This window comes from Amblyomma mixtum, chromosome 3 (genome assembly GCF_055824585.1).
Source record: "Amblyomma mixtum isolate Tamu chromosome 3, ASM5582458v1, whole genome shotgun sequence".
Taxonomy (NCBI): domain Eukaryota; kingdom Metazoa; phylum Arthropoda; class Arachnida; order Ixodida; family Ixodidae; genus Amblyomma; species Amblyomma mixtum.
The window spans coordinates 352,614,723-352,638,952 of record NC_143014.1 but is presented as its reverse complement, the minus strand read 5'-3'; the positions used below and the strand labels follow the sequence as shown (position 1 = coordinate 352,638,952).

Genomic DNA, 24,230 nt, shown 5'->3' with positions numbered 1-24,230 from the left:
TGTCATCACATAGGGCGCTGGCGGTTGCGGAGGTGGAGTGGGCTGCACCGTGCGGCGTATCTCGTCACGGACAGCCTCCGAGATGGCGGTGACACTAGGAGGCTGCTCCACAGAGCGAAGCTTCTGCAGCTCTTCGCGAACGATGCTCCTGATGAACTCTCGGAGGGAGGTGTTCTCCTCCCCGGGCCTCGGCATGTGGCACTCCACAGCAGTGATGTTTGACGGACGGCCGTAGTGCGCAAACCGCTGCTGCAGGGCGCGCTCCATGCCTGCCGCTTCCTTTGCAAAATCAGCGACTGTAGCCGGAGGATCGTGCACGAGCCCAGTGGGCATGTCAGCTGGCGTCCAGTCGACACCATGTCAAATCCATTCCTGTTGTTCATGCAGTTTGCCCTAATCGCCTCGACTGCGGAAGCCGGCGCTGTGAACATGGAATTCATCCTCGCTGAACGCCTACGCCAGCACGGAGACTGCGCAAAAGAAGAATTTCCGAATCTGAGTGACTGCTGGGGATCGCCACGTGCAACTTCATCGACGTCATCGACGAACCACGATATAAAAGCCCTCCTGCCATCGTCCTTCTTCAGTGGGCATGTCAGCTAGCGTCCAGTCGACACCATGTCAAATCCATTCCTGTTTGTCATGCAGTTTGCCCTAATCCCCTCGACTGCGGAAGCCGGTGCTGTGAACACGGAATTCATCCTCGCTGAACGCCTACGCCAGCACGGAGACTGCGCAAAAGAAGAATTTCTGAATCTCAGTGACTGCTGGGGATCGCCACGTGCAACTTCATCGACGTCATCGACGAACCACGATATAAAAGCCCTCCTGCCATCGTCCTTCTTCAGTGGGCATGTCAGCTGGCGTCCAGTCGACACCATGTCAAATCCATTCCTGTTTTTCATGCAGTTTGCCCTAATCGCCTCGACTGCGGAAGCCGGCGCTGTGAACACGGAATTCATCCTCGCTGAACGCCTACGCCAGCACGGAGACTGCGCAAAAGAAGAATTTCCGAATCTGAGTGACTGCTGGGGATCGCCACGTGCAACTTCATCGACGTCATCGACGAACCACGATATAAAAGCCCTCCTGCCATCGTCCTTCTTCAGTGGGCATGTCAGCTGGCGTCCAGTCGACACCATGTCAAATCCATTCCTGTTTTTCATGCAGGTTAGTAGCAATGTTTCTACAATCAAATCCAATAATGTGTGCCTTATCCAGCTGACATGCCCACGTAGAGTGCTTGAAGTTTATTTTATTGGTCGTGACTTCGTATTGTCTCTACTTCTGCTGTGTGGCGACATTGAGTCCAACCCTGGGCCACCCACTGAACAGCTACTGACCCAGCTCCTTAAAGGCCAGAAAGATATTCAGCGGAGACTGGGCGAAATTGAGGTCAAATTGCACAAAGTGGAAGAATTCACATCAGCTATAAATGAATTCAGAGATTTAAGCCGGGACCTAGACTCAAAAGTTGCAGGCTTAGAAAGGAAGCTTGTCGACCTAGAAGACCGGGGCAGACGAAATAATGTAATCGTGTTTGGAATTCCTGAAAACTGAATGAAACTTACGAAGGACTGTCACAGAGTGTGTTGAAAGGCGTGTTCTGTGACAAAATGAACACGAAAGTTGTTTCAGCCGAGAGAATTCATAGAATCGGTCGCAAGCAACCTAACAAGCATCGACCTGTTATTATCAAGCTGATGGATCATCGTGAGAAAGTTAACATACTGAAAAACTGTTCGAAACTAAAAGACACCGACTACTCTATTTCAGAAGACTTTTCGTATACCACGCGGCAGATACGGAATAATCTCTGGAAAAGCACCGCGGAGATTCGAAAAGCCGGTCAGAAGGTTAAGCTAATCTACAACAAGATAAAAATTGATAAAAATTGGTGACGATCTGTTTGTTTGGGATGACACTAGCAAAGAAAGAGTCCTAGAGCATGGCAGCCGGAATCGAAAGCAAAGTGACCAATGAATCGAGAACAGTCAAACTAAATCGCTAAAATATATTCAGTTTAACGCCCGGAGCATTGTGAACAAGTCTGAGGATTTGGAAAGTATAGTAGTGGCGCATAAACCGCATATCATTATAATCACCGAAACCTGGCTGCACTTTGATATCACTGACGAAGATATTACACCACCAGGATACAGAATTATGCGCAAAGACAGGACTTCTCGCGGTGGTGGTGTTGCAATTCTTTTTCAAGAATCTTTCCAAGTAATCAGGCTACCTGACGTGCAAGGAATTGAATGCGTTCTTTGTAAACTAATTCTAAATGAACTTAGTCTTGTTATTGGCGCATTTTACCGACCACCACGAGGTGACGGTGTTTTCTTTGAGAAACTCAATGAATTCTTATGTACTACGAAAGCACAATCAAGTAATGTACTATTGGCTGGAGACTTTAACATGCCGCTCGTCAATTGGGACAAACAGTTTCCAGAGCCGCTCTGCACATCAGCCGAACTTCTTGTAGACATCGTACTTGATCACGATTTAACTCAATTAGTAAAGCAAGCAACGCGTATACAAAAGGATAAGAAATGCATTCTTGATCTTTTCTTCGTTAGTAACGGTGTCTTTCGTCGCGGTCCTCTACTTCAATATTTCGAAGGCATATCTGACCATGTTATGGTATCTTTAAACATTTCATTGCTTCTTCCGAAAAATAAAAAGAAAGAGGTACGTGTTGTGCCAAACTTCTCGCGTGATGATGATGTTGCACTCTTAGACTTACTTGATATTTCATTCTCAGATTTTGTGGTTCTTTACGAATCCTGCGACTGCTCAGTAGAAAATCTCTGGGTTTTCTTTAAGAACCTTGCTCTGAATTGCATTTCCCGTTTTGTGCCTACCCGGGTAATTACCCTACGCACCAGCAGCCCTTGGATGACGAGGGAACTTGTACGCATGGGACGAAAGATTAAGAGAGTTCGCAAAAAAACTTCGGCAAAGCCAGTCGGCAGTTGATGCAGCTAAACTGTCTGATATGCGCTCGAACTTAAAACGAAGTATCAAAAAAGCAAAAGAGTATCACTTTAGCGTATCTATGCAAAACTTTCTTGTTTCGTCCCCTGCAAAGTTCTGGCGGCAGTTATCAAAGAAAAAGAAACCTGTGTACAGCGTTGTCGTTGACGGCGAACTGATTACTGATGCGACACAGATTCCTTCGTCTTTCAACCGTTTCTTTTGTACTGTGTTTACGCACGATGATGGTAGAAAGCCTCACTTTAACTCAGCTTGTCCGCCTATTACTGATGTTTCTGTAACTGAAGAAGGTGTTTTCTCTCTGCTTCTCAGTTGTGACGCAAAAAAGACTCCGGGAATTGATGACATACCAAATACGTATCTTGTGAGATATGCCGAATGGTGTTCCAAGTACTTAACGCTCATATTTAAGAAGTCTCTGTTAAGCGCCGAGCTCCCGGAGGACTGGAAGCACGGAAAAATTATTCCTATTCCCAAAACTGAAAATTCATCTCTACTTCGCTCATATAGGCCAATATCTTCATTGTGTACTTCTTCAAAAATACTTGAACATATACTTTTTGGGCATATATCAGCCTTCCTGGAAACCAATCACGTAATTGACGACCGGCAACACGGTTTTCGCAAAGGCTTCTCTACAGTGACCCAACTTCTAGAGACGATTCAGGATTTTGCCGCAGCCATTGATAACCGGTGTCAAATTGATGTCATTTTTTTAGATTTCGAAAAAGCATTTGACCACGTCTCACACAGAAAGTTGTTGCTAAAGCTAAAAATATTATCTTAAAAAACGATCTACTGTTGGCGTGGGTACAGGCATATCTATCGTCGCGATATCAGTCCATATCAATCGGCAATGCATGTTCGAGCCCAGCTTTGGTAAGCTCCGGTATCCCACAAGGCTCAGTACTTGGGCCATTGTTCTTTTTAATTTTTATAAATGACATTGTTAAAGAACTTCCTGTCAAAATCAAGCTGTTTGCCGACCATTGTGTATTATATCATGAGATACGAACTCCTACTGACCAGGTTTTTCTTAATGACGCCTTGGCTAAAATTCATGATTGGTGCTCAACGTGGCAGGTGAGTATTAATACTAAAAAAACAGTTTCAATGTCTATTACGCGGAAAAAGCGGCCATTAAGTTTTGCTTGTACTATTAATAGCCATCCCCTGTCTACCGTGGACAGCTACAAGTACTTGGGATTAACGGTTAGCTCTGACCTACGGTGGAACAAACACATTTCTAATATTAAAAATAAAGCTATGAAAAAACTTGGCTTTTTAAGAAGATCTCTCCGATACTCCACGCAGGACATTAGGTTACTAGCTTACAAAACTTTTATCCGACCTGTTTTAGAATACGCCTCTGTTGTGTGGGACCCTTATACTAAAGAAAACATTAAAACACTCGAAAATATTCAAAGAAAATCAGTGGGATTTATTTATAATTCATACAGCTGGCAGACGTCCCCTACCATGCTACTTGAGAAAGCAAATTTGGATTCTTTGCAGCTCAGGAGATACCACGAGAGGCTTAAATACATGTTCATGATTGTTCACAACAAGTTAGGAATTAACAGCGGCAAGTACATTGAGCTCGTCCCGGGTCGTTCGACACGATCCTACCATTCTTTAAAAGTCAAGGAATACTCATGCCGCACTGAAACATACAAGAATTCTTTCTTCTCCCGTACTGTGCGGGAATGGAATGTCCTCAAAGCGAATATTGTAGAGGCTTCTACTGTGGAGTCATTTACGGCGTCGCTTAGGAATTCGTAACAATTTTGCAGCATTCAGCATTTCCTTTTTTTCTTTTTTCTTTCCCCAGTGCTCATTTTGACGCGAGCGTCGTCTAATATTGTATAATGTTGTTTCTTTTCGTCGTTCATTTCTTCGGTATTGTGTGCTGAGTTGCGTGTACCTCAAGGAGGTTTTCTTTTTGTCGAAGTGTATTTTACACCCACTCCTGCTTAAGGCTTTGCAATAAAGCCAGCAGTCTTCTGTAAATAAATAAAAATAAAAAAACAATTGCTCCTTCACTCCCCGCATCAAATGGCGCATCTTCTTGGCTTCCGACATCGAAGGATCAGCGCGGTTGAAAAGCCGGGTCATACCCTCCACGAACATCGCCACGCTCTCGTTTGGCTGCTGCGCTCTCGATTGCAGGGCCAATTCAGCACGCTCCCTCCGTTCGTTGCTGCTGAACGTATCCAGCAACTGGCGCCGGAAGTCTTGCCAGGTGTGGATGGCGGACTCGTGGTTTTCGAACCACGTCTTGGCGGCGTCCTGGAGGGCAAAGTAGACGTTCCGAAGCTTGTGGTCCTCGTCCCACAGATTAAATTCAGAGACTCTGTTATACCCGTCCAACCAGTCCTCCACATCTTCAAACTTGTCACCATGAAATGACGCGGGCGTACGAGGCGAATGAAGAAGCAGCGGTGGCGAACTCACAGATTGCTGGAAGGTCTGGCTGGCCACCGTAGAGGTCATCTTGCGGGATGGCGCGGTGAGGGGATTGTACTCGGGGGCTAAGCCTTTCAAGCGGCGGCTTGACTTGTGGACAGGTGTCGTGTCCAGGGGGTGTGGCTGAGCGCTGGAGGTTCCTGGGACCTCTTCGTACATAGATCGTACCCAGCAGCTGCACCAAAAATGTCACGGACGCCGGTAGGACGTTCTATCCCTGGCAGAACAGTACCTGGCGAGCACACTGGGCAGAGCGCAGCCGGCAGGCCCTAGCACCAAGCAGAAGAGGACGAAGTCCGGCGCGCGACAAAGGTCGAAGACAGACCGCACGGGGGCGCCGGTAGAGTGATGTCTAAACTAAGTGAGGCAATATGAGTAAATAGCCATTTCAAATGACAATTTCTGCAATACCATAAGTTCTGAGGAAGGAGTACCCTCCTCCGTAAAGATTAAATCCAGGCATCTCGCATTCCTTCCTGCCTGCCGCAAGGAATCATTGCCAGGGGTTTTCATGTATTTTTCTTTTTTCTAACATGTGGAATCTGGACTAAATCAAGTCAATCATTAACAGAAGCCACTTTTAATAACGCAGCTACCAGGTACTGATAATTCAGGAAACCGACACACGAGAACGAGCGCAAATAAACAAACAATACACCAGAGGCTAGGTGCCTTAAAATAAGGCTTGTTTTCTATTTGCATTTTAAAAAGCTAACCGATAAACACTGCGAACTGATAACAACCTACGATCAGTTCTTGTGGAGTGAGGCTGAAACCCCTTCATATGCTTGTAAAAGATGCTGTGCAGCTTGAGAAAAAGCTCAGTAATGCATACTCGGCAACGCACATCCGCACAGCGACTTCTCAGTGCTTTACAGGAAAGCAAAATATGGCGAATAAAGTATTTGCATACCTTAATTTGACATGCTAAGCATACAGGAAGTTCTTGCACGGCTTTATAAATGTTTACTTACTTTTTAAGGTACTTCACGCCTTGGAGGAGAATATTTAATACCACAGCATACGTGTGACAAGAGCGCACTTCAAAATTATGCCATTACGGCAGTAAGATGTGAAGGATGGGATGAAAGGGATTTTTGGATTTTTCCTTGGCTTTCTTGTGCTTTGTTCCTTGCCTTGTACCGTTTCAAACAGCAAAAAAAAAAACACATTTACTTAGTGCTAGTCTCAACGCAGAAAATATAAGGAATCGGCACAAGCGACTAAAGACTGAAAAGGCGAGTTTCTGGTCATCAGTGGCAGGCTGGAGTTAGTCCAGTGCCTTCGGCATTGCGCACTAGCTCCTAATGTTTTGGTGAGGAGAAACAACACCGCAGCCTGGATCCTGGAACGTGGATCCTCACCATAAAAGTAAATGCAGTTTTTCTATGCAGTTTTTTATATGGCACAGTTTGTGTTGAACATTATGCACATTATCAACATTAGAGAACCCAAAAAGTTCATTAAATTTGTAATTATTGAAAAGCAATTTGTTTAAAACGGCTGTTTGCATTTTAGAGTAAGACCTATATAGGAGCACATACTACACATAGGAGCACATACAATACTTTCAAACATCGACTGCGATGGCTGTGGGGGTGAGGGCACATCTTTGTCATCAGAGCGACTGAGGTGCCTGATTATTCTTCGTGTCTTTCCTCTTCCTAAACCACAGTCAAACAAGATCTGATGTCTCCTCTCCTGTCCTTACCCTTTTCTGAGCCTGACCATATGTATCTGAACACAGTAACTCCATAAGATCCACCAAAAAAAGTATGAAAATTGCCTTCACTGTCTCTACTTGAGCATATACCTGAGAAGCGACTTCTGGCACTGCTTTTAAAAATTACAACTTGATTAGGTTATGAAGAAACACTATAATAAATGGAGTACCGTTTATTCGTTATGTGTAGTTCAACAAGAAGCATGACCGCACAATAAATAAGCCTAAATGTTGCTTTAAAATTCAGACAACAGAGTAGCATGCTCTACCATTCAATCAGTGACGTAACCAAAACATTATCAGACATAGGCTGCATGGAGACTGCTCATGACACTACACAACGTTTGCTTCTCGCAGGTAGCTGTAGTTTAAACAGGCCTCGTGAGATCTATCATCAGACTGCTTATGGATGACCACGAACTCATCAATATGACTACTTATTTTCGAGTGACACTGTTTTGAGCCATGTCCCTCTAATCTCGTTGAAAGCATATGGCGCTAAATTATACCTAAGTGTTTCTTCTGAAACTGTAGATCGAATTCTTCTTGGTGTGCTATTTCCCTCAATTTTCCTCTAGCTGCCAGTGCTACGAGTAATCGCTACCAAAGAAACCCAGAGAGCCGGAATTATCCGGTGTCATCCACTACAGCGTCTATCATAGCCTAAGTCACTTTGAGATTTTCAACCTCATAAACAAAATCAAACAAAACTTGTAAAAGTAAATATCCTTTATCAACAATTGATAATTTTTTCGAGATTTAAACACGCCACGCATATAGTTAACACATAGCATTAGATAAACTATTGCTTGTCTAATATGAGCTTCGCGCCCCGGATGCAATGGCTTTCGTTTTATACCTTCTAATGTTGATTTCGCGCTTCCTGATGCTTGTCGTCTCTACTCTTGGCATGGGCCTTACACGAGTTACCAGACGGCGTGTCTGACTTCTTTTTGCGTGGTTTTGCATCGCTCATGCATCTCGGTGCAGAGCGATGCAGTTTTGGAATTTATATTTTTACACGTCAGTTTCCCGAAATATTTGCAGTGCTCTCCCAGCTGTCATGCCAGTGAGTGTTGTTCAAAGATGAAGATGCTTTTACAAATGATTAAGGCCAGCTCACGGTTTTTCCCCTTTGGCCTTGACCTCCTCGCATACACTGCCTGGATTGCAAGAAAAAGACCATCCCAAAAACGCTATTAGGACTCAGATAAAAATCTGTAAAAAATATGGAGACAAAGGACCAACAAATGTCTGCACTACAGGCGTTACAAAGGAGGCACCGAATTGTAGTGCATATTGCATAATGCACATTCCCGAATTGCCATTTTAAACGCCTTCATTCTTAGTTGTGTACTGAAAGAAAAAATGAAACGGGAGGAAAAGATCTTGCCGGTCTTGGCAATTGTTGTCTCATATCTTAAGCACCCAGGTATCGACCGGCGTAAAGAAAAGTCACAGGGAGAGAGGATAGCGAGGTGAAGTAGAGAGAGGAGCAGAAGCGACAGAGGACAAGAAAGAGCTATTTACACTATTTACGAATACGCAGGTAAAGATGCTTACGCTGCTCGCGTGCGTATGTCCAGGCACAGTTCGTATGAGTACTGCCCGCGAGCACCTACTGCGTATACGTGCAAATAAATGGTGCACAAAAAAGCCGAGCGCGCGTAGTGTTCTGTACACTGCGGGCGCTGCACTGCACAAGCAAGTGGAGCAGGGCACCCGTTTCAATGCTGTCCAACAGCAGCACACGGGGAGCGTTCTCTTCACTGTGCGAACTACCTGGCAAGGAGCACGCGGGACTTGCCTTAGACGCACCGTTCACATTCAGTGGTGGCAGCAAGGCCTATGTCACATTTTTGTCGTATCTCCGGTGATATCTCAATGGAGTTCGGTTATAGCCGGGGGGCTACATCTTGATGTAGATACATGAGGTACTCCGTCGTCGAATGTACAGGGTAGGTCAAAAGTTCCCAGGCCACATGGTCCGCTTTTCATGAGTATATCCTGGCACTTAAGATTCCGATAAAGCTATCAACGTTCTCAGATGGTAGAACGATCCTTCTTCTATTCTCTACAGATATCTTGAGCTTCGAGGGTATCTCAACTGCCCGACTATGCGGGTCAAAAGAAAACCCTGTGGCCTTGGAACTTTTGACTGACCCTGTACTTCAATGGGAGATATCGAGAGCATGTCACAAGAAGACACAGACGCAGACTGAGAACCAAAGATGGGCCAAACTGACACGGGTAGTGACTACATGGCGGGTAGCTACTAAACAATGTTTGAGTGCATATTTTTTCTGGCGAAAGGCTGGAGTGAATGTGTCATATTTCTTTGACCTTAAATGTTGGAAAAGATCCTTTACTGTTACGTTTTCTCAATTATTACAAAAGAAAGAAGAGATATACGGCTGTGGTTTCGATCTTCGTGAGCACATATACAAAAAGATACTGAACTAAAGTGGTCCCGACCTACATGGCAGTTTTTTTTTGTTTGTGAAAGAGTGTTATTGTATCAATGCAGCAAAAGAAATATGGTTTCGAAAGATATAAGCGACTATGAATACACGCTACAAAACCATAATTCTAGGTACACGAAAAGGAATACAGAATGGAAAATACAATGAAATAACCTGAATCAGCCATATGTAGTACTTGCTGAGAAGATCAAAGTACCGAAATATGCCTAAAAAAACAAAATGAAAGCTCCGAGTTCAAGATTTTTTGTCTGCATTGAATGCTGAAGAATTGCTTTTTTAATTTTATTTAGCTTTTATTTTTTATCTTTCTTTGTAATGACACACCTCTTCATTAGCATACAGCTCTAAAGCAACGCCTATTCTAGATTTACCTTTGTTGCATGCTCGCGTCGCATTCTGAAAGTCATGAGTTCAGTTCCCCGTACCTCTCGAAGAAATTTCTTTTTCATTCATACCACGGTGACATCTATAATTTTTTCTGACCACGTTGGCGGTCAGACGACAACGGGATTCTTTGCCGATGCGCCATATAATGGTTTCGTATTAATAATGGTTAGTAAGGTACCCACTGGGGACCCTTACTAAGCGTATAAGCAGCCGCAGCTAGTACCGCTAGCTGGAAAAAACGTCGTTCCGGAGCTCCCGTTTTACAGTCTGGCAAGGAGCGACGCCGGCACCCTGGGTTGGCGCCTTCGCTGTGGTGCAAGCGCCTCAAGTAGAGTGGCTGGACGCGAGAGTGATGGCTGAGTTTCAGCTCTTTCCTTCAGATGCATTGAGATGGTTAACTTGGTTGCACGGAAGAATTAAGCAATCTTCAAACAAATCAAACCAATGTTGTAAGCCACACAAGAAAGCACAAGAAATTCACAAGAAAGCACGACTTCATTTACACGAATAAATTAAGCAGGAAACCACCTGAAAAACACACCGACAGGTCAGCATGACCGGACCACAGTTCCCTCATTGGGAGTTGTCGTAAGTGAATAGACAATAATATGAACATCTTCGTCACAGCGAAACGAAAACTTAATGAAAATACTGTAAATGCGTAATACCGGGCACACTAGACGACAATCAAAGGATATATCTCAACTAGATTGCGCAAAAGTTAATTCCCACCGAAAAAGCACACAAACTAAGCTTTCGATTTAAACACGGAAAGATGTAAAGTTATTGACCCGTATTATATTCTAAAATGTCGCCCATTGAATGTTATGTCCTGCTTTCAAGCTGAAATTTTTTCGGGATACTGTAACCTGTCTTCGGCAATTTTTCCATGTAATTTGTTTGATGTCATCTGAAGATCATACATTGCTCTATTTGTTTTCAAGTTCATGTTTATGGATCAAATTGACGGGACTTAAAGAATACAAAATTATTTTCTAGATTACCTATTTCAACCCCCCCCCACCCCCTAAAAACATTGTTACGTTTCATATAATGCAGCGCAAACCAGCAAGACACACGACGAAGAACGAGGACACACCTCGTTCTTCGTCGTGTGCCTTGCTGGTTTGCGCTGTATTTATATGTAATGGATCACCAACTAGCCCGCACTCTTACCCTATTGTTAAGTTTAGCATCTTATGTAAGGAAATTGCACTCATGATACTCGTAACATTTTGTTGCTGTAGTAACACTGAACTTTGTGAATAATTAGTAATTCATTCTCACTTTTTCTAAATTTCTTCAAAATTAACGAAGCAAGCCTGATCAGCAAATAATTTTTACTCGTTGCAGAAAAAAGATTAGTTGTAAAAATATTTATGCTCAACTTTACGATTTAAAGAGTGCGACGCTAGACTGACAGGACACAGAAGGAACAAAGACAGAATTGAGTTACTTCTACGCATATGTTTATCTTTTTGTCATACAAAGGTAGGTGCGGTTATAACGTGTCATCAAGTTTCTTACTTTTTCTTTTATTAAAAGCATCCAAGCCAACAGAAATACTGAACTGGCGGCCTAGAAAATGCAGTCATTATGTTCCATATTGTTTTCTTTCGACGCGGATGTTGCCGGTATGGTGTTTTGAGCGAACGAACGTACAGGAGGCAGAAGGCACCATTCAAAAATTATCGTCGCTTCGTTTGAACGGCAAAGGGGCCTATAAAAGTGAAAACTGCTTCACTCAACCGGTCGATCAACGCGTGCCCTGTAACTGAGGCAATCTGTCTCAGCTTCAGCGCGTACCCTTTAACCTCGTAAGATTTAAATACATAAACAATTTTGCTGACGAAGAGTGTTAAAAAGCCGTAAAATTTATGCACTAACGAAGCGCGCGTGGCGATCAAGTGGGTTTCTGGCTCATTCGTATTTCTAGTAATAGGCCCGGCATTTCCTGAGTGCCACATTAAGGCATCAGTAGTAAACGTGGCTTGTCGTCATTCATGGACGTACGATGCGGCCGGAAGGCCGTGAGCACAATAGCCGCATAATTTTCTCGTGGAAGGCTCGCTGTCGGTGCTCTCGTAACAATCGCTTCCGCAACGGGCACAAGGTCGCACGCACACGGACAGCATTGTGCTGTCCGGCAGGACGTCACACTGCCGCTGAGCGTCCATTCCGAGCCGAACCATGACGCTCATCAATGTGGGCGGGCTGCGTGCCGTCTGACGAGCAACAGCGTTTACCTCACGGTCATCGCATGCCTTTTGCAAGCCAGGAAATGCCTTATGCAACCTACTGGGCGCATAGCCCCATACCATCAGTGTGTGCGCCCGAATGTCAGCTTATCCGCCTATATCTGGTGAAAAGTGAAAGGAGCCGGTCTGAGCAGTGCGAACCTTCTATATTTGCAACAGAAGTATATTGGGGTTTACGTGTTGTCACAAATATTGATCCAATGTTGTTATTAGAAGCAATACCATCTATCGACAATTAATAACGTGATGTAGTGACGAGCTTACTCTCCTCTTGAATAAAGCGAGAAAAGCGGCGCTTCACTCGCTTTTTTCTTTCTTGTCGCGTTATTCTTGCATTTTTTTTTTGCTTTAATCATGAACGTACTGGCCGAGCTATCTTCCTTTTGTGCTCAGGAAAAGTGTGGAATTTTCTAAACGCAGACAGGTCAGAGCTTTTTGTTGATACAGGAAAGTAGAATCGTAAGTGAGCCAATTGGTCTGCATTCATAATAAATTACACGACAGCAGAGCCCTGCAAGTTTTCTTTACCCGTCCGTCATCTCAAGAGTTTTTTTTTTCTTAATCGCATCGGTGAAACACCCCATAAGACGACTTGGGCAAATGAGGAGCCGAGAAAGTGGAAACTAGGCTGAGTGTCGTGCTTCATTTACATTCTGCCTCCCATCTATGTTGCCTTCCCATGAACGCATCAGCGACTGTTCACGACCACGAATAGTTACTATAACGCGGAAGGAAAGAAACTGAGAACAGATAGGACAACAAAAGGGACCGTGTAGTTCGGGGCCCGCCTAGCTCGTTGTCGTGTTACTAATTTACCCAACGGGTGCTAGTGATAGCTTATGCAGTGAAATCATGTCGCCTAACTGACAGGGTTTGTGTAGAGTCCCAGCGACTAGTATCAGCTGCAAGTAATGAAGACGCTGGCCATCCCAGAAAAACATTGGTTCTAGAAAAACACAACGGAAGTTCAATGTAGGCACTGTGCCTAGAAGAAGAATGCTGCAGTGTCCACAGTCGTAAATGCACAGACAGGAAACGTAGATTCACTGGGCAAAAGACGGAAAGAGGAATAGGAAGGTTGGGACAGATGCACCAGCTGTTTCGGGGCGTCTTTTTGCCCTTTTTCTCCGGCTGCGCATCACAGCGTGACACACATTCTGCGTGTTGTATCGACACCCCAAACCCTAGGTTTTCTCACTGAGGAGCACTCAGGCCCTGTTTAGAGGAAACAATGTGGAATTTAAGCTAGCAAAAAGAGAATATTTTCGTGCAAACTGAAAAGTGGCGTATCACAAAGGACGACCTTGATAGTGACTGCATGCTTTCAGATCTGTGCGAAATTCTAGCGCGTATCCGACTTTACGCGGGAGATGGGCAGAAGCGAGAAGGGAAGATGGGAATCTCGAAACACACCGCTGGCAAAAGATTGGAGAACAGCAGTTGTCTTCGTATCGGCAGCTGCGGTCACCACTGGCAATAATTGCATAGGCTCTTCACTTCGATGAAGAGGGACTTGGCGCCGTGGGGAGACGCAACCTGTACAGGAAGGCTGTGACTGCGCAGACTGACTTCCCGTTTTTCTAATCCGTTAGCTATGATTTCAAAACTATCCCAGCGAAAACAATCGATGAATAAGAAGACGGACGGACAACCAGAGGCACTGGACTTTCTGCTTCAGTTCGGAAAGACGACTGCAGGTTTTTATGCTTTCCTTCAAAAACGCCCATTCCTAAGACCCAATGTACAAATTAGAAGCACTCTTCCCTGTGACGTAACTATATCGTTAGTTTTGCAAGATACGAAAAATGGAACACATCTCGGAACGAAGCAAGAAAAAACAGAGTCCAACACGCCCAGTTAAACTAAGAAACGGGCTAACAAGACGGAATGAAGGTTACAACGAAGTATAAAATTTTAACCGAACAAGAGGCTCTGTCAAGGACCCCTAACCACCCAAGCGTCTCGGATGGAAAAAAAATTAGAATAAAAACCATGAAACCGCGCAAAAAGCTGTACCAGATATCAGCAGAAAACACGGTAAAATGTCCAAAAATTGAAGCATAAGAACAGAGTGCACGGCTCACAATGCCGCGCCGCCAGCCATGAAAGCACATGGGAAAAGGGCCGAGAACGTTACTTAAATAAAACCGACAAAAATGAACAAATTCAGTGAGGGCAACTCAAGAATAAAAGACTGCATGGCAAGAAAGCAACAGCACACATTTTAAAATCTGAAAGTGCCAGAAGAAAAGTCGTGAAACTCCAGACAGAAAGAAGAGTCATTTATCTGACAAGGTAATTGAAGGTCTGCTTATGCAATGATCTTTCAACCATTGTCTTTTGGCGGCCGCTATTATTTCGCAGGTTAGCTTGATCTTGCTGTCTCATGTAAGTGCCCTCGTATTAAGGCGAACAGCGTAGTCACGACAAAGGATGTCAGACTGCCGTGCAAACCTGCTTTGTTACATTGTAGTTAACGTCTTTAAGACTTTCCTTCAGACATCGCCAAGTCTTCCCTGTCTACCTCTTGCCTCATGGCAACGGAGTATGCTTGCAAAAGTCCAGCTTGCCTGTTCAGCATCCTTGTGCAGCGGAGTAAACTGAACACCGGAATGTAGTCCACGAAACCCTGACAGTGTCGGGTGGCGCAAGCAGGAACTTATTTCCTGTTTTGATTTGTTTACGCGTTTGGGAAGCGCGAACAAACGTTTTGGGCGAAGACATCCATTTCTGCTCCGCCTCCTTTGCCTATTTCCTCTGTTGGAGGGATTCGGTGGAGGTGCAGCACAAGAAATACTCTTTTCTTGAGCTTTTCTTCCTCTTTAGACGCACAAAGGAGGGTCAGCAGAGCTTGCACAATCCAGGCAAGTACACTTGGCCGGTAGCGCGCTTTGTGGAGTCTATTCGTCTAGGTAAGCAAAGTGCTTTCGACCTCGTGTGCGCGTACGTTTCAGAGTGCGTTTCAAAAATTCAGCAAAATAATTTTTTTCGCGAACATGTAGTGAGCTGAATGAAACAAAACAATTTGTGCAAAGGCTCGTCAAGCACGAAGAAATGTGTAGGCTCAGTTCCACAGACACCAGCAAATCACTGTTTCGATAATATTTTTCTTCACTCATAGCAATCGCGTTTTCGATTTGGGCTCAGCGGCGTCAACTGCTAGAATGGGCCGCAAGGCAGACCGTGCGCAGAAGCATCTTGAGCATGAAAAAGACCCCCTGAAGCACCCTTTGTTGCAGTCTGTCCCATCTGGCCCTTGCCTCAGCCATCGATTGCGTAGTGGCTTGCACTAATTAGTTGAGCAACTCCGGCATGCTTTAGCTTGGGACACAGAGTGAAAGCTTCGGAGCTTGTCTACAGCGATGTTCCTCCCAGCACATCATCCAGATATATACCAGGTGTTTTAGGGAACCCCAACACTAAGTTTTAAGAATAGGCTTTCTCACGCAAAAAAATAGCTTTTTCGGGCCAGTGTTGGTAGACGTCTGAAAACAGATGAATCATATGTTGACTAGTAAGCAGGTTGACTGAATTCCAATAGTTGGTTTTTGAACTAATACAGACAGGCACCTGGTTGCAGTTGGAGGTTTGTTGTTGGCCATTAGTAAAAGCTTAATCTGTTTTTAAACACTTGAAGACGCGATTACCCTCGGCACTGTGGCTCAACAAATTTTGGCCCTTTCTCGCACAATTCGAAAGTCGCGCGCCCGCGTTGGCCGCGAAGCACCGCCCACCACTGAATGTCACTCCACAATGCGGGTGCTACGTGATCTTCTTCTTCCCACCTCGGCAGGAGCAGTCAGCAGCGGCAAGCAGCGCAGGGCGGGCGGGACAGAGAAGGTCACGTGGAACGCGAGGCGCAAAGTGATGCGATTTGACGGATGTCACTGTGCGCACACAACCGGCGCGCGATTTTCGAATTCCGAGACAAATGGCTAAAATTTTTTGAGCCACAGGGGCACATTACCATTTGTAGTAGGTAATGAGTTATATATTAGGAATTATAAAGCAGCTTACCAATTTAACATGTTACTTTTTTCTGACGTCCGTGGATAATTTTGCCGAAAAGGACATCTGTAGCCTCATAAAGGCTCTTTTTCAAAATAAGCGCCTGCTTGCCTGAAGCACCTCGTATATCCCGGTAGCCTTAAATTGCTTTCAGGCACGTCTCAGTTTTCGTATGGTAACCTGTGGTTGCTTCGCATTGGAGAAATTTTCCACAATGTCTACTCGTGGTTGTGGCTCTCTTTTTTCGACATCAGCACAAAGCATTTCTTGCTGATGCTTCGGTCATTTCATGTAGCAGTTGCACTAGCTGCTATCTCTGGAAGCAAAGGTAAGGTTGACTAAAATAAAACTTGCTGGGAATGGGCAGCGGGTCTTATAAAACCAGGGCATACAAGGCAAAAACACAGATGTCGCCACAGATGTAAACACACATGTCTGCGATTAACCAGCAACTTCCACAGAGATGAAAATTTAAGTCAGCTAAATACAGGCAAACACTGAGTTGCTAATAACCATGAGGGTCAGCACTGATGGCATCGATTCTTCAGTTGTTGCTGTTGTTGCCGATGAAGGAATGACACATACCTATGTCCGAGGAGCACGACAAAAATGTGGAAAAGATTAGCAAAGAAGAAAAAGAGATGATTCTTGCCGAAGACAATGGCAAAACCCGGCATCCTCTGCAGCTTTAAACGAGGTTACGAAACTGAAAAAAGAAATACGATGTGAACCAACTCGACCTGTCTGGGCATTGAAACAGCAGAGATGTTTTTGGTATAGCTACTAAATAATATGAAAACCTTCCAACCAAGATAACCGGTCGATCCCTCATAAAGAAAGTGAAGCGATTCGCATGCTTTTCGTGAAAAAAAGTAAACTATAATCTCCTTTTGTTAAAGAGTTCATGCCATTTGGTTTGCTTTGGTTTGGTTTATGGGGTTTAACGTCCCAAAGCGACTAAGGCTATGAGAGACGCCGTAGTAGAGGGCTCCGGAAATTTCGACCACCTGGGGTTCTTTAACGTGCACTGACATCGCACAGTACACGGGCCTCGAATTTCTCCTCCAAAGAAATTCAACCGCCGCGGCCGGGGTCGAACCCGCGTCTTTCGGGACAGCAGCCGAGCACCATAGCCACTGAGCCACCGAGGCGGCACTCATGTCATTTGTTAGGGATAAGGAGTGACAGAAAATTAAATGTGTGCTTATCCTGTTTCAGAATTTTTCAGCCAACAGATTGCTGTTCCAGACGATTAAAACCAAGGCTAAAACCCAAAGAAGCCAAACTTTTCAAGCACAAGCGCCATGGCGACTGCGTCAATTGGCAGTCAAAACATAAACAAATGGTGATCTCAGCTAGGTGATGTACAGCCGTCCTGATTTTTAATAATATAGAGCGACCGTCGACCGAACCGCTGGTCAGCGCTTTATACCGGCGATATGCGTGCAACAAGGCGAGAGTTCGCGCACGCGCACGAAGGCAGAGCATTGTCTGCTACGCTGTTCCGAGCACGAGGACACACGCCCTGCCACAATATCAGTTCGCAAGATCCTGCCAAGTCGTAGAGCGCATGCGCATGATTAATATGTGAGACTGCGTGAGCCGTGATTTCGTTATCTCTTTTTTTTGCCTATTACGGGAGGCCAGCTTGGCGATGCAAGGTTATGATAAGAAAAAATAACAGGAAAGAAATACAGCAGCACATTGAAACCATTGCCTGGATCGCGATAAACGGGGTTCTAACCAGCTCTTTAAAGAGCTTTGCAGTGTCTCCACGGTATCAAAAGGCATCGCAGCTTTCAAACGCCCTCTTCGGCGGAGAATGCCTCCACGCGTGCCACTGGAACAATGCCACCGCGTAATCGCAATGTCGCTTTGCGGCAAGTCTCGGAATGAAACTGCTAAGAGCGTTGGAGTCACTCAGGCTACCGTAAGCAGAATAGTTCAGGCTTATCGCGACGAAGGGCGCATTTGTGACGCTACTCGACATTTGAAGCGCAAGACAACTGAAGAAGAGGACCATGCCATTGTTGCTGCGGCTTGTGTAGCGCCCTTCATGACTGCTGGCCAATTGAAGCAGATTGCTGGAGTGGACGTGAGTGACAATTTGGTGCGTGCCCGACTTCGAGAAGCAGGTCTTCGCAATCGAGTTGTGGCCCAGAAGCCGAAGCTTTCGGCGACTAACAAGGAGAAAAAGCTACAGTTTGCACGCGATCATATTGAATGGACCGTGGAGGACTGGGAAAATGTCTTCGGTTTGCACAAAATGGAACCAGCAACAGAAAGTTTACCGGCCAGGCCTCATGAGGTTGGCGATTTATCATTGTTCATTTTTTCGATTTGGCTACGTTTGGCCTACATCTACGAAAGTATATGGCATTTGCTTTACGGGGTGACATGTGATTATCAATTTCAGCGGTCACTGTTCAAGAAACAGATGATGCAGCACAGGCGGGTAAAATGGTTTTTAAATACAATTACTTATACTTGGTTAAATTTCAAAAATGTTTGCTGAGATTGTAGATGGATTATACTTCCATGTGAAGAGAGGGTGTATTGTCGCTGTAATATTTTCTTTAGGTGTCGTTTGGTATTGTCTATGAGCCATTCACACAATATATGTTGTTTATAAAATTTTCTTCCACTGTTGCAGGTTTGATCCACACAATGCTCAGAAGGTCATGTCTAGTAGCAGGACGAGTGTAAACATTTCGGGTGTAATAACTAAGGAGGGCCTTCGCCCACTACGTCGTATATCGGGCCGCTTCTGTGCTGATGCATACCTGGAGAATATTAAGGAGGAGCTTCTTCCCCATCTTCTGAACTGCCATTTCACGGACGGTTGCTTCTACTTACAGCATGACCTGTCACCGGTGCATGCTGCACGCGCCTTGAAGGAACATCTGGAACAGCTAGGCATCATGACTTTGTCTTGGCCTCCCCAGGGAGCGGACCTCAACATAATTTAAAATGCTTGGGGTATCCTCAAGTCCAACTTGTCAAAAATGAGTCTGCACGATGCTTCGCCAGACGACTTCTGGGAAGCCCTGAAGAGTGCATGGGATGCCTTCAAGGATGACTTGTACCTTGCACCCACACTCTTCGACTCCCTGCCCAGGCGCATCGCTGGTGTTGCTCAGTCCGGAGGAGAATTACAGCGTTATTAACTTCTAAGTCTGATGTGTGAGAGCCTAGAGTTCCCTGTTTCAGTTCTAAAATGCACCAAGGAAATAAAGGTTATTGGTGAAAATGCACACAACTCTTCAACTTCCGCGGATACATGCATCTATACCTTATTACCCCCTTCTCTCCTCAGAAAAAGAAAACGTGTTTATACACTCCATGCTTCTCAATGAATTCACCACTCCTAACCTGGCGACTACCATTTCCAGCTCAGGTGACGCATGCTAGGAGCGGCAACCTCCTTGCAGAAAAAAGAGGAAAGCCCAGCCATTCGTGACTCCGTGTCTTTGCTCTTCAAGTAGTTCAGGAGTGAGCGAACAAACTTTGCTGAATTGAGACAAAAAGAAACGCAGCATAAGTGGGCCTTGGTCCAGAGCCACAAAAAACGAAAAATTATAACTCGCAAGGAGGCACTCTCCGCGGAAGGGCATGTTTGAATGCTGCGATGCCTTTTTATACCGTCGAGACACTGCAAGGCTTATTAAAGAGCTGGTTGGAACCCCGCTTATCGCGATCCAGGCAATGGTTTCAATGTGCTGCTATATTTCTTTCCTTTTATTTTTTCTTATCATAACTTTGCATCGCCAGGCTGGCCTCCCGTAATAGGCAAAAAAATAGAAAGAAATCACGTCTCATGCAGTCGCACATATTAATCATGCGCATGCGCTCCACGACTTGGCGGGATCTTGCGAACTGATATTGTGGCAGGGCGTGTGTCCTCGTGCTCGGAACAGCGTAGCAGACGACGCTCTGCCTTCGTGCGCGTGCGCGAACTCTCGCCTTGTTGCACGCTTATCGCCGCTATAAGGTGCTGACCAGCAGTTCGGTCGACGCTCGTGCTATATTCTTAAAAATCAGGGCGGCTGTACATAGATTGCATACGAACTAAAAAAAAGAAAGTAATAAATATGTATGTAGAAAACCAGCGAAAAGGACGCATTCACAAGGAGGAGAAGAACACAGGACAACGCTGGAAACGCTCCTCCTTGTGAATGCGTCCTTTTCGCTGGTTTTCTGCATACCATGCATCAACTGGCCCAACGCTTCTTTAATAAAAATGTGTTCGTGCCCCCACAACTATTGTAAAAGTTGATAGCACCGTTAGGTGTAATTTTTAGTTATGTATTTTTTAACGCGACAGCGTTAACGGCACCAGTCATCAAAAAAGGCGGTGTCGCCGTTGCCACCGCCTGCGTTGTAGACGAAAAATTACGGGTATGGCTCTGGCAGGTAGTTCCCAGAGAGCAAGCTACGAGGCAGGCGGGACACCTAGATCACGTGACCCTGCGGCTTCACTACAACCTGCCCGCAGTATAGTGAGCTCACGAAGGTGCTGGCGCAGTGAATAAATCCTGGTGCAGTGAATAATCTGCAATAAATATTTTGTTTTGCTGCTGGAAATAAGTTACAGGCGGTAGTCCTGCCGAAAATTGACAGAGCGTGTGGGACAAATGTCTGAGAATCTTTCCGGTAGCTTTCATTGCGCCTGTAAGCGCTTAATGGTAGGACAAGGTAGTTGGGCGGTATACACATCCATGCTATGCCAGTATATTCAGCTCGTGCAGTTCCCCACATTCCAAACCAGCGACCGCGACTTTTGAAACAGTTCATTTGGACACCCAGAAATGTGCCAAACTGGTCAGTTAAGCGAACAACTTCATCCATGCTAGGTTCTATCTGCGCAGAAATGCGCCACATCATCTGCATAAGCTAACACTTCGGACTAACCATCTAGGATACAGAAACATCGAATGGCATTACTCTGCACCCGCCGCGGTAGCTCAGTGGTTAAGGAACTCGTCTACCGAGCCGGAGTACCCAGTTTCGAACCCGACCGCGGCGGCCGCGTTTCGATGGAGGCGGAAAGCAAAAGGCGTCCGTATGCAGTGCGATGTCAGTTTCACATTAATGATCCCCATGTGGTCGAAATTATTCCGGAGACCTCCACTACGGCACCTCTTTCTCTCTTTCTTATTTCAATCCCACCTTCCTCCCTTCCCTTACGGTGCGGTTCAGGTGTCCACTGAGATATGTGCGACAGGTACTGCGCCATTTCCTTTCCTCAAAAACCAATTTGCCAATTGTTTTGCACTGCAGAATACTCACACACAGCGGCTTTAAGTAGAGGATGGACACTGTTTATGAAAGAGAACTATTCGCATTTAAGCAGGTGGAGCGATTAGTTTAGCAAAGACATTGCCTCGAAGACAACTGAACCAACATTAACGTGCTGTAAAAGTGACAACAGAAAATTGTGCCGGATACGATCGAAAGCCTGGTTCGCAAGGTCAATTTGAAGCATTGCAAGTTGTTTCTGGGAGTTGGTGCAAAACTGTAAAACTTCTCACGCAATATGTAGGTTAGTTTGAATGGGACAGCTCCTGAAACCACATTCCTGATGAGGTCCAATGACACTCGACATTGCAAACTATAATCAATTCTTCAAGACTACTGCAAAAATCTTATTGTCCGCATTTGATAGCGTAATGGGCCTATAGTCCTTGACACATTTCAACTTTTTTTTAGCAGTGCTCTTTGGTAACAATACAATGTGACTTTTTGTAAACGTCTGCGGCAAAACTCCGATATTCCGACTGTGGAAATCTTAAGTAGAATGGATTCAACAGGGGCATAGAAGCCTCATAAAATTCTCAGAAAGGCCGTCCAGCTCAGGTCTGTTTGAAAGTAGCAACTGATCAATGGCTTTTTCTAGTTTTTCTAAAGTTAAAGGCCCACTTATTGACGAGCGCTCATCACCTGAAAGGTGCTTCAAAATTGAGACGAAGAGTGCTACAACCTCAGCATCTGAGGCTTGGCAGGAAGCGGAGAACAGTGAGGCATTCCACTATTACTGAATCCGTGCTAGTCACCAAGCCAGTACCCCAGTAAAGTGCTGATATTCTCTTCGCGACCGCATGACGGCACTCATCAAGCAAACCTGACGAGTCGGTTTCTCAGAGTGCAAGGAGCAATTGGCGCTCGACCGAATGCGGGCAGCCCTGCAGCGTTCCGCGTCAAACCGTTAAAGGTGGCACTCCACACCAGCGATTTCCTCTAAGCACAAACCAGGAGCGTCACGGTCAAGATCATAAAGGTTATAAAGTGCTTTTCATAAAAGCTTCTCTTAAGCTTTTTTTTAACTTGGACCAAACCAAACCAATCTCACTTGCTATGCTTCGCACTTCCTGCTTAAACATCTCCCACGGTGGATGTAAATGAATTCCCCTCAAGAAACAAGACTGGAAAACTCAATTTACGCGTGCTGTAAAACCCTCATCGCCGATTAGCATAGCATTCAGCTTCCAAAGAGCCCAAATACATTGGAACTTAGGCTGGCTGAGCTCGCCAATCGACACGCTAACCATGTTGTGATGAAAAAAAAACACTGACTTTACAGAACACGAGATGCGTCGGGTTAGGAGAGCTGAAGATACGTAGATCTGGTCCAGACGGGCATGCGAATTTCCTTGGATACGCGTATAGGTGCAGGACGTCGGCCCACATAGCGCAGTGTCTAGTACGCCCTGGTTTTAAGTGATGCTAGACAGCACTGAACAACTTCTATCACTATTTTTGTTCAATCCAGAGCGATAATTGGGGTCACACGCACAGTTAAAGTCGCCAACCGAAACAACGTGACTCTCAGATTAAAAAACAGCCGATAGGTTTTCAAGAAAAAGTATTTTTTTCCCTGACCATAGAAAGCGTAAACGCTAATCAACTGCCACAACTGGCCATACATGCGAATGTCGCAACATATGAACCACCCCACCGTATCTACTCTGTACACAAGGTCAGACTAGCCTATGTTCTTTTTAAGAAACAGAAGACAACCCGCAAAAAGACTCACGATGTGACACGTAAACATTGTAGACTACTACAAAAGGCCGGAGGGCTCTTTCTATCGCGTCATCACGCTCCATCTTGGTCTCCTGTACAGCGACAAAGTCGAACCCATTGCCCGAAAAAAGGCGTCGCAGTTGTGCACTCCCTCCTTAGTCCACTCCCTTACGGCGTGGTTCGGGTGTCCATCAAAATATGTGATACAGCCCCAATAAAAGTTTCTTCTAGAAGAACTTTTCGCTGTCTTTCTATCTGCATCGAGTGCCGTCACCAATACGTGACAATATTACTGCTTGCGGACGCTGTAGCAGTATTTCGGACTTAGGCGGATTGATCTGCTAGCCGTAGCCAACTATGGCTTTTGTTTTCTTTTTTTTAATTGCTCACACTTGCCATAAAGGCAATTGGGGTCATTGTGCGCCAGGGCAAATCATGTTAGGTGTTCCCGTGCAGGAACCGGAGAATACCCCTTTTCTTATTGTTGTTGGTCAGCCACTTGGAGAAATCCTTCTCCCTTGTCACATTTAGTCCCACTTGCTGCAAAATTCGTGTACCTGAAGCCCTTGTCCCTACACAAGTCCACAGCAGGAGGCGAACATCCACCTCTGCAGCCAGCGTGGAACAGCACGGGCAGGTGGTGGTTCTGCGTTTTCTTGAGAGCCCGATCGGCACGTGGGAAAGGGTAATGGCCGCCCCAGCCCTTACACTTCTAAGTGATACCTCCTCCAAGCCCGTTAACTTATAAAGGAGCGAGAAAGTGCACGGAGGAATTAGGACACGTATAGTTTCCCTTCAGAGGATGTTAAGATGGGGACAGCGGAGCATCAAAAAGCAGCCTGGTGGGGTATGAATTGGTGTTTGGAACTTGGTGTGTAAGGT

The 24,230-nt window shown here is 45.3% G+C and overlaps 1 pseudogene; it reads left to right on the top strand.

The window, feature by feature from the left end:
* The first annotated feature begins 618 nt into the window (after nucleotides 1-618).
* On the top strand, nucleotides 619-1,983 carry LOC149356391 (uncharacterized; annotated as a pseudogene).
* The last annotated feature ends 22,247 nt before the right edge of the window (nucleotides 1,984-24,230 follow it).